Source organism: Amblyomma maculatum, chromosome 4 (assembly GCF_055883805.1).
Source record: "Amblyomma maculatum isolate TAMU_Amacu chromosome 4, ASM5588380v1, whole genome shotgun sequence".
In the NCBI taxonomy this organism is placed as follows: Eukaryota; Metazoa; Arthropoda; class Arachnida; order Ixodida; family Ixodidae; genus Amblyomma; species Amblyomma maculatum.
The window spans coordinates 181124090-181135995 of NC_139347.1; the positions used below are offsets into that span (position 1 = coordinate 181124090).

General features: G+C 45.3%; 1 pseudogene; it reads left to right on the forward strand.

Moving 5' to 3' along the window:
* Positions 1-8249, forward strand: part of LOC146193767 (uncharacterized) — a 109524-nt pseudogene extending 101275 nt beyond the window's left edge.
* Positions 8250-11906: the final 3657 nt, after the last annotated feature.

Here is an 11906-nt window from a genome sequence, read left to right on the forward strand (position 1 = left end):
CTGTACATTCAATTTACGCCCGTTCTGCAGGCACCGTGGATTGTAAATGAGTTCTCATTTTTCCGGCGAGCATGTAAGTCCACGTTCTGCTACAAACCGCACGATCATGTCCACCGCCTCTTGTAGCGCGTGTTCAATTACGGCATCGCTACCCCGGCTGATCCATAGTGTAATGTCGTCAGCATAAATACTAAAATTTAAATGAGGGTAACGTCGTAGTTGGTCTGGTAATTTTGCCATTGCTACGTTGAAGAGAAGAGGCGAGAGTACCGAGCCCTGAGGAGTGCCCCTACTGCCCAGAGGGAAAAGTGATGATGTGCTATCGCGGAATTTAAAGCGGGCACTATGCCCACTCAAAAAGTTTTTGATATAGTTATATGTTTTTGTCCCTACATTCAATGCTGATAGGCCGTCCATGACTCCCTGGTGCGAGATATTATCAAATGCCTTCTTTAGATCGAGGTCAAGGATGGCCTTAGCATCTTTACTCTTGGGCCGAATAATGTCATGTTCCAACTGGATCATGAGGTCCTGAGTCGAGAGATGAGAGCGGAAGCCAATCATTTTCCGCGGGAAAAGGTCGTGTCTATCAATATATTTGATGAGCCTGATTAGGATAGCATGCTCTAGTAGCTTTCCCAAGCATGATGTTAGGGATATCGGCCGTAAATTGTCTATCCGTAGTGGCTTACCAGGCTTGGGTGTGAGAATAATGTCAGCCGTTTTCCACTGCTGAGGTATTTCCCCTTTCTCCCAGCACTCCTGCATAAGCTGAGTTAGTGCGGCTACCGATTGGTCATCTAGGTTTCGCAGTATTTTATTAGTGATACCATCTGGGCCCTGCGCCGTGTTGATTCTAAGCCGAAGAATCCACAATTTTCAGGAGACGCTAAGTAGGCAAATGTGTCGATGCGATTTTCTCCTCAGGAGATGTGGGTAATTTTTGAATACTTTGCCGTCTTCTCTTTTTGGCTGGTGCCAACCATAATTAAGTTTTGCTTGTGGTTGATTACAACGACGTCGTCCTTATTTTTGGAGGAATCGAGTCCCGCCCCGCCGGGATGGTGGAGTGGTAAGACGCCCGACTACTGTGCCGGAGTTCCTGGGATCGAATCCCGGCCTCGGCGGCTGCGTTTCAATGGAGGCGAAACGAAGTGGCGTCCGTGTGCTGTGCGATGTCAGCGCACGTTAAAGATCCCCAGGTGGTCGAAATTACTCCGTAGCCCTCCACTACGGCCCCCCTTTCTCTCTATCCACTTTCACTCCCACCTTCATCCCTTCCCTTACGGCGCGGTTCAGGTGTCCACAGAAACAAGTGCGACAGATACTCCGGCTTTCCCTTCCTATGAACCAACCAACCAACCAAACCAAACCAAACCAAACCAACCGACCAACCAACCAACCAACCAACCAACCAACCAACCAACCAACCCAACCAAACCAACCAAACCCAACCCAACCAACCCAACCCAAACCAACCAAACCAGCCAAACCAACCAAACCCAACCCAACCAACCAAACCAAACCCAACCCAACCCAACCCAACCAAACCCAACCCAACCAAACCCAACCAAACCAAACCCAACCAAACCAAACCAAACCAAACCCAACCAAACCAAACCCAACCCAACCAAACCCAACCAAACCAAACCAAACCCAACCAAACCCAACCAACCAACCAAACCAAACCAAACCAACCAACCAACCATCCAACCAACCAACCAACCAACCAACCAACCAACCAACCAACCAACCAACCAACCAACCAAACCAAACCAAACCAAACCAACCAACCAACCAACCAAACCAACCAAACCAACCAACCAACCAACCAACCAACCAACCAACCAACCAACCAACCAACCAACCAACCAACCAACCAACCAACCAACCAAACCAACCAAACCAACCAACCAACCAAACCAACCAACCAACCAACCGACCGACCGACCGACCGACCAAACCGACCGACCGACCGACCGACCGACCGACCGACCGACCAACCGACCGACCGACCGACCGACCGCCCAAACCGACCGACCAACCAACCGACCGACCGACCGACCAAACCGACCGACCGACCGACCAAACCGACCGACCGACCGACCGACCGACCGACCGACCGACCGACCAAACCGACCGACCGACCGACCGACCGACCACCAAACCAACCAAACCACCCAACCAACCGCCATCTTCACCGCGTCTATCGCGGTCACTTCTACACCCTGTAGCAATTTTGTTAGGCCGCCTCTCGGCCGCAGAATGATTTTGTACGTGCACGGCGGCAAACGCGTACGCAGCGTCTCTAATGATTGGCGTGCTAAGCGTCTGCCTTCCTTGGTCGTAGATGTTTGCTTCGTGTCGCATTTGCCTTCGTCTGTCTGCGCCTCCGCGATCTCGAGTGGTAGCGCCTTCGACTTCCTCACGGTGAACCGTGAGCCTTGTATCATATCCTCGGGGCTTATATTCTCTCCGTCAACGATCTCCATGTTTGTCATTTCCTTAGAGCCTGCCCTACTTCCCGCGCCGTGCCGTAGATGTGCGGTGTCGGCGTCAGTGACTCTTCCGCAGCATTCGCCGCGGCAGCTCGGTAATGGCGGCTCTCTAGTGTTAGCTGGTCGACGTGGTCCGTGAAAACGAGAAACCGAAAATTCGGCGAGAATCAGAGTTCACTTGCCGAAACAGGTCGCTCCGCGTGGTCCTTCTAGCGTTCTTCGTTCCCTGACAAAGAATCTTGTTGGTAGCTGGTCAATTTCCGCGACAGGGGGCGAAAATTAACTGAGCCCATGAAACCTGTGTCCGCACTCGGCGGCCACTCGCAGCGCCACCCCCGATGGAGGCGAAACGAAGTGGCGTCCATGTGCTGTGCGATGTCAGCGCACGTTCAAGATCCCCAGGTGGTCGAAATTACTCCGTAGCCCTCCATTCCGGCTCCTCTTTCTCTCTTTCCCCTTTCACATCCCACCTTCATCCCTTCCCTTACGCCGCGGTTCAGGTGTCCACAGAGCAAGTGTGACAGATACTGCGCCTTTTGCTTCCTGTGAACCAATTATTATTATTATTATTATTAAATTATTTCACACCAGGAAAATAGGGAAGTCTAAGGGCGCATAAGGCCTTGGAAGCGCTCCTCTTGGGGCGCTTCTTATTTAAATGGCATTTGTAAGATCCGCCGACATGTGGCCTTATCACAGTGATTGTGATGCACGTATCGGTCATGTTCACACGCGCATATTGTTGATAGATGTGGCTGGAGTGATTGCAATCGCTCGCGTCTGTCCCACCTTGCTCCGGGTTTTTTTTAATCACCTTTGGCGGTTCGCCGGCTCTAAATTCACCGCGGGCAAGTGCACTGGGCATTCGTAGTGTCGACGACCAGCGAGCACATTTACGGCGATTGTCAACTTTGAGGGTGCGAGAAGCTCCAATAATGAACCTTTCTTTCGAGTACCTGCCAGTCTCTTTTGTGGTCACAGACAGCATTTTCACTACAACGTGACAATAGACAGAACTTTGGAAATAATTAGAAGAGGTACAACTCAAATTATCAATTTGAGTTGCACCTCCATTTTGTTTATGAATTTTAGTGAGATATCTTATATGTGCTGTTAAACAAAATTATCCCTATATTCATATCGATATCTGTTTTTTTTCACGAATATTGGTTGCTCTATTGCCACGGCACCGTGGATACTAAGACGGTATGCAGCTCGGGCCTTCAGTGGTGAGGCCCAGAGCCACTGTTTATAGCTGATATGCCACGCCGGCCTTTCTGCGCGCTCAATGTACGCTAAAGCTTGTACAGGAAAAGTGCGAAGGGATTGCCCCCTAAAACAGCTCACACCTGCTTGAGAAACGTTACTGGAATAAACACTGTAGCCGTATCATGCCTGCATAACATCATGTTTAATATCTAAACATTGGTCTTGAAGGGACCTGTCTTGCGGCTACGGACGCTAAACCTTTGTGGGCTAACACCCCGCAGCTACTAAGAGCCTGAGACGGTGCCAATTGAATGCGCATAGTGGACATGACATCCGTAGAGAAATTATCTGTAGCGCCCTGATACCTAAACCAATTCTATATTCTCTTATACGCCCACTAATTTCTGCGTTCATGCCTTATAGATTCCTGTCTACAAAGGGGCTGATCGCCCCATTGATGGATTCTGGGACTATGAAGAGATTTATTTTGGCCCCGACAACTTCGGCAATGCCAGCAGCTTGTATCCGATGGGTAATAACGTTACCCAGGACCTAGATAAATACGGATACATGCAGATGATAGAAATATTTAAAAACAACCCGAAGAACATTACTTTGGTCCTTCTTGGGCCACTGACAACCTGGCGATAGCACTCCTGGTGGAGCCACGGCTAACCGGAACGTCAGTGCTATTTACATCCTCGGTGGAACAATTCATGGTATGTCATGATTTATCAGCTGCTAGCTACAGCAGAGATGCATTTTTTCTAAACCTCAGCAAGATGTTTAAAGTATTACTTAGGAGTGCTGCCAACCAAAAGTGTACGTACAGATGATTTGCAAAACGAAATTTTATAGTATTCGTGTACACGAATACCTAAAATCTCATGCTGTTGTTCTTACACTTCAGGAGTAGAGCTGAGAGCTAACTAATGTGTAACATTACCCGTATGCCATGTTTATAAGTCGGAAGAACGCAACAAAGGCGTGGGAAGACACGAATGATGTATATTTTTTCTTGTTTTGTGAGCACAATTGCACTAGGCAAAGTTCAAACACATTTGCGTCCCCCCCCCCCCCCCCCCTTCCCCAAAAGAGAAACAACTCTCTTCGTTCGCTTTATGCTTAAGATGAAATGGAAGTGCTTGCACGAACTTGTGAGCAGACACTTCTCGGAAAAAAAAAAGGCTCGGATCTAAAGCGGTGCATTTTAAAATGAGTTTTGGGTACAAAACACGCCGAAGAGGTAGCGGCCTTATGCGCGAGCCATATTATAAACAAACAAAATAATAGAGAACAAAATACAACATAATTTGTTTTGTCTGAGGCAGTTAAGCATACTGGACACAACTTTCACTCCTTTAATACAATTTTTTTATATGAAATGAAACCGGGCTTTGAGGAACTTAAAACTTTTTTAATCTTTTAATTTTACAGGTGAGGGCACTGATACAAAAGCGATGGTTTACTGTCTGCGAGCAAATGTCAATCGGCTACTCAACTTTCAATCATTATCGTGCTTGTCTACCGAGCAACAAAATTTTTAAACATTTTGGTAATATGTAAAAAAAAATGTTTACTTTCCTTCGACCGCTAATATTCTCAAATATTTATTTTTATGTATTCATGACCTCAGGGTAGAAACTTTACAGATAGGAGTGGACTAATTGGAAAGATGTAGGAGAGCATAGCAAGTAATAAACAACACATATAAACGGTGGTTCATGAGAGAAGGACAAAATATGTTTAAAACAAGGAAGTGTGCATAACATTAGCGGTGAGGGTAAGGGAAAACACGGGTAGATCAAAGCACACAAAAGTCGCTATCTTTAAAGGAATTCTCCATTTGACATTTAGATAACTTTGTATTAAAACGTCTTATCGCCTCTGGGCTGGAAGTAGCGCTTTCTTTTCCAAGCGGCACGGGTTTTCGAGGAGAGCATGCTTATGTTTAGAAGTTTATTCAAAGATTAACTCCTTGCCGGCACAATAGTGTTGATTAGCTCTCCATAAAAAATTATTTTTAGGAAGTCACTGTAGTAAACAGTTAGAATACAACGCACTTTTCGATCAATAATAATTCCTCTGCTCCGTAGGTAGGGGTAACATCTTACCAGGCTCAGAGTTCAACTTTCTCACCGACCCTGAAGCGGCGCTAGTGGTGCTGCAAAGAGCGCTATGTCCAGTTCATATAATTCCCTGGGAAACAGTCCTGCAATCGACGATACCATGGGTTAGTGCATCCACATTTCTCATGTATCTAAATGATCGCCCAATTATGACCCACTTTGATGATTACGCTTTTCGGGAAGTAACTTGTAGGAGAAAAAACAACTCTGGAATGAGGTTTGGTTATCGTGAATATTGCAGGAGTTAAAAAACTAAACAAATATTGCTGATTTCCACATATAATTAGACAAAAAAAAAAAAGGTTTTCAAACCCTTGTGGCATTGAAGGCTCGAAAATTGGTCGACGAAAGTACTTTTCTCTAGCACTATCAATTCCATCTATATTCTTGTCCTGTGCATGATTCTCAGAAAACGGTTCAAGAAACATATTTGCTGCATAAAGTTTTTTTGCGAGAATTTGAGAAAGCATTTTAGTATAGCAGAATTATCGAGAACTGAGATTAACCTTCAAAATTTTGTTCCACATTTTTGCACGGCAAAAGTGGCAGGAGTTTAACCCTGTCTGAAATTTGTTATAATCAGCTATTAACCACTGACCGCTAGCTGCGGTGGCCCAATAGTTAACACGCTCGGCCACTGAACACGTGTACCAAGATTCCAGTCGGATTGAGTTGATTACGCTTCGATGCTTTTATAGTTTCAAAGCAATGGTAAAAACAAGAAACATCCGACAGGATACTTGGTCGATGGTGGTGAGCATACGAGTAATTAGGCTCAAAAGACTACAGGGTCTCTTAAGGTATCTCTTAAGAGGGGAAGGGCGAGACCGTGGTAGTAATAGTGGTAGCCGTTAGTAGTCATTTTTATTTGGACTAGTTTGGGGGCTTTAACATACCAAAGAAACTCATGTTTAGAGACGCTCTAGTGGAAGGCTCCGGAAATATTGACCACAAGGGATTCTTCATCGTGCACTGACATCAGGCTGCAGACGAGCGCTTTGCTTTTTGGCCACATCCAAAAGCGGCCGCAGAAGACGGGATTTGCTCTCGCATCCTTCGGCACAGTAGCCGAGCGCCCGAACCAGTGCGCCACCCCGGCGGGTGATTTTAGTCATCACTACTCATTGCTAAGCACTTTAGTTATTCCTAATTAATTTTAGTCGTTACAATTCGTCGTTATACAGGCTGGGTATTACTAGTCATTAGTAGTCATTTTAGTCATTACTACTCAATTTAGTCATTTATAATCACTTGAAGTCGTTACACGCCGTTGTTAGACATATTTCTAATCACAAGTCATTAGTAGGTAATTTCAGTCATTACTACTCTTTACTGAGCATTCTTAGTCGTTTTGAATAAAGTTTAGTTGTTATACGTTGTCGTTAGACATATGGGTCAATGCACGTTATTACTAGTCATTATAGGTTCTACTAATCTTAGCTTTAACTGCTGTCCCCTTGGTATATTTGATTGTTCTAGATACTTATATTTTCAAATTTTACATATTTTGTTTATTAATAATTTGTTCATGCTGAGTACCAACAAACGGTAACGGAACCATAATTACCCTACGTTTCGGCGACAAAACACGCGAAAGTCTACACAAAACAGGTATTTTCGTTATGGCCTTCGGTCGCTGAATTGAGATGCACATTTCGGGGGCATATAATACAAGTTTAACTATTCTATTTTCTCAATTTGTGTTGCGTTAATCTATACTAAGTGTACTCTAACACGGCAAAAACGTTTTCTAGCCCTGACTATGAAGCGTTACGGATGTTCTATAATTGATGTATACGTTAGGACATATATCTCCCTAGTATGTACGGTAGTGTTTTTTATTTTCAGGGAGTATACGAGAACATAACAAACAATACTACCCCAGGCCCTCTCCGAAAGTTTCTCCGTGATATTACCTCGCTAACAGTAGACTGCTGCATGGAGAAGAGAACTGGCTTCAATCTGGGTGACTGGATCGCCATGCTGGCTGTAGTGGAACCGCAAAGCGTCACCAAATCTCTGGAGCACCGTGTTTCTGTAGAGCTCACAGGCACCCACACCCGCGGGCAGCTGGTGCATGGGTGGCTTCATTACATGCTCACAGAGGTGGATAGAAATGCCACAATTATTATTGAGTTCAATAGAAGCGTATACATAAAATACTTTAAGGACACATTCGATCATCCATCAATGAGATACACTGATACGCAAATGTGTTGTTAGGAGAAATAAAAATATGTTTTTTCCAGTGCCATAAAGAACAAGAATTTTAAAGTCGAGCCTGTCATACACACGGTCTCATAAGTATGCTGATCCGCCAAACTTCATGCATTGGTGAAGTTCGCTTGTGCAGAAAAGCCACATTCATGTGCTTCCTTTTGTGGTGCGCGGCACCGCTGACCAGAAACGTTGACTCTATCTGCCATCAGTGCTTTTCGGGCTTGGAGTCGATCTAAGTTATGTGCTAGTAGCTGGTGACATGAGAGTTTTCTTTGTGAAAGATTTATCAGAGCTTCGTAATTCATCAAAGCAAATCACAGCACGAAGCAGTTTTTTCATGGCGGTGTACAACTATTTTTTCGGCGCTGTACCTCGATCTAGAAATACAACCTTAATTAAAGAGTCCCGCTTAAAATGGTAACCTTTAATTAAGAGAAAATTAGTTTGTCTAGAATAGGCATCTCTCAACAGCCCTCAGTTAGTGACAAGTGTGACCCTCTGCACGATTAAAAATTAGCTTACTTTTAGCTTGGACGCCTGGCACACCATACGACAGCTTGCACTTGTGTTGCATCTCCGGCCAAGGTTTCTTCTTGAAAAGGAAGTGCCGGAAACTTTGATATTCTCTAGGTATTATTATGTCCTCAATATTGAGGCGCCCCAGTTTTTCAAGACCAGAAAAACAAAAAAATGCAATGCTTTCAGTTATAAGGCGCCCCATGTTGTGCTTAGATATGGCGACTCTGGAACAAGCTTCCTTCATTGAAACCGCTATTGGCACGATGGACTGAATTTCTTTTATTACTGGCAGATCTTGGCAGATACCTTCCTTCGAATCAAAACTCTGGACCATTATCTAAGATTTCAATCGATAAAATTGAAATTTGTTTGCAATGAACTCAGTCTACATGAGGTCTTCCAAGCGAGGCAAGTTTCACTTGCGAATCCTGCACAGACATTCTAGAAGCACGAAGCACACGAGAGCGCCCTATCGCCTATTGCCTTTGCGCATAAGACAACCATTTTAAAGAAGGGTACCTTTTGGGTCTGCTGCTGCATGGGAACAGAACAACCAGCAAAACACGCATTCACAAGGAGAAGTACGCACGGTCGCGCTGTGTAGTTGTCCTTGTGAATACGTCTTTTCCGCTGCTGTTTCTGTAAATGTCAAGATCTTTAAATTTTTTCTATATCGTGCATATCCGTTGAATCCGGATTTTGCGTAATGAGAGAAAATGTTTTTGAATTTGTTTTTGAAGTTTTGAAACGGTTAGTAAATGAAAAAATATTCGAGAAATCTGGTGGCAGTGTTTTATTTTCCCTATGTAGTCTTTGTTTGAATAGTGCAATTTTATTTATGCTACACATGCTGTGAACGTCAGTTTTGATATGTACACGCTCAAGGCCAACTCATGATTTCGTTCAAATTCACATTACCTGGTCTATTCCCCGATGACTTCCTCCCTATATTTTAAGACACTTTCCATGCACGATGATTTCACTATTTTTAAACAGGTCAGTTCGGGATCGTGTCTGGGTAAAACTAGTACGAATGCTGAACTTTGTCGCCTCCAAGAATGTCTCATAGCAAGGTCAAGGACAGGGTCCTCTGAGAGGTACCATTGTGTGCACAGTAGTGGATAAAAACGCAAAATCCATCATTCATTTGCACTAGACTCTAGGCGAAGAACTGGGAGTAGAAACGTGACGTGTGATGGTAGCACTCTACACGTTATTTGCATTATTTTGGACTGATGGTGAGGGATATATACGGTGCGCAAAGTCAGGTTTGTGAAAAGAAGTTATGGCAAAGAGTACCTTTTTACACAAGGTGTGGCGGAAAACAATTTCACAAACCTTTCAGCCCGGATTAATCGAGTACTAGGTCAGATGTGAGACCACTGTTGTTACAGTCGTGTACCTTTCTTGAATTGTTATCAGAGAGTGAACCCGTGGACTGTCCAAGCAGTTATCACGAAGATGTATCGAAGGACGCCGTCGACCTCCGCCGCCGTCCTCTCGGCATAGGTTTCAATTATCAGTCGGGACACCTTAGTGAGGGTACCCGAACTGACAGAAACGTTTCTGATTTTTGAATTTGCATCTGACGACATTAAGGCGCTTATTTCCGACCATGCACTTGTCGCCTGTTTACTTCTAATGGCGGCACTATATGCTCACCCAATGTTTTTATCTGGTTCCGTACTCCTTCAGCTATGGTGTGGCCTCCTCACCATGTCCGTTAGGCAATGGTAATGACTGCATTAAAACTGCGTTTTCATCTTCAAGATGGCAGTGCACGGTCGCAGCGGTGGCACGCTGGACATGGGGACGCACGGGCTGCGGCTCCGCTCTCAGAGCAAACAACTCTTATCTGCTATGATCTAGAGACCCAGCGTAGGCTGGTAGCTCAGGCAAGAGCGGCGGCCCAGGCCACTGGGGTCTTGAAATGAAGACTCCACTCACTGCCCCCCCCCCCCTTTTTTTTTTCTTTTTCTTTTCTTTTTCTTTTTGAAATAAAGTTTTCTCGCTCTCTCTGAGGGATGAAAAAGGCAGCGCATAGAGGAAGAGTACCTCCGGTTTTGTCACTTCCTGCATAAATAGAGCCGGTCGTGATCAAGAGGTCCCTATGCCCGGAGACTAGGACTCGCTTTTGTTCCTTTCCTTGTTTTTTAACTATCCTGGTTCAAGGCTGTGGCCAACCCTAAACTAAAAATCAAGAAAAGATGCGATCTAAGTCAATGGGGGGGGGTAAATGACTCGTCGCAAAGCTGAGATCTTTTCTGCTGTAATGTTGCGCTGTTTATTGAGGACTATATATTTGCACTATTGCATGTAGAATAAAATTGCTTATCTGACAGCCTAAAGTTACAGCGTGATAGTAAGTGCAACTCTGCGACAACCAGGTTTCTCTTTATCTTCACATTGAGCCCATATGTTAGTCTGCGGACGGCAAAAATGTAACCGTCTATCAAAGATACGATTTTGCGCCTTGGCTATGTAAAAGTGTCCTATATGTACATGTGCAAAGCTACTTTTTACAAATTTTAAATTTATACTGCGGTATATAGAGCTCATATCACCAGAATACGGAGGATGCTACCCTCATAGAAGTACTAATGCTGTATACACAGGGTACCTATGCATCATATAGTGCTATACATAAGCTGTCTGCGCACGAGTACTATTATCGTTTATGGGATTATCTGCGGGGCTGTGGCTCCGCTTTCAGAGCAAACAACTCTCCGATAGCTCAGACCACAGTGGTGGCCCCAAGAACAACATGAACACCGAAGACCAAAGGGTTAACAGTTTATTGGGCTTCCTCGGCCGCACACGCGCGATCAAGCAACGCTGTGTTCACCTGAGCAGTCTGTCGTCTCTCCCTGGACGCGTCCGTTCACTTGGCCCGTTCGGTACGCACTAGGGTGCCTCGATGTAGCGCGCCGCCGTACGCGGCGCTGGTATCGAGGTAATCTAGGTCCGCACTGCCATCGGTACACACGCAACATACTCACTCAAGTCCCCCGAAACCACACCCAGCCAACACACAGCGCGCGCCTCCCTCGCCACAGCAGTCGAGGGAGAGAGGGGGAAGGAGGCTGCCGCGTGATCTGGAGAGGAGACGCCGCGCTTCCCCCTCTCCGCCGCGTCGTAGCCAGGAGGGGAAGAAGCCGTGATATGTGCCTTCCCACACGTTCTGCATCGTAAACGGCCTTCCTGAAAACAGGGATAAAATTATCAATGAGTTGTTCTAAAATCCTCTAGAAGGAATTTGAAATGTGTCAGTATTTTCTGCGCATTCTGAAATGTGACAGTGCACAATTATTTAGGTGAGCAGAGAAAAGTT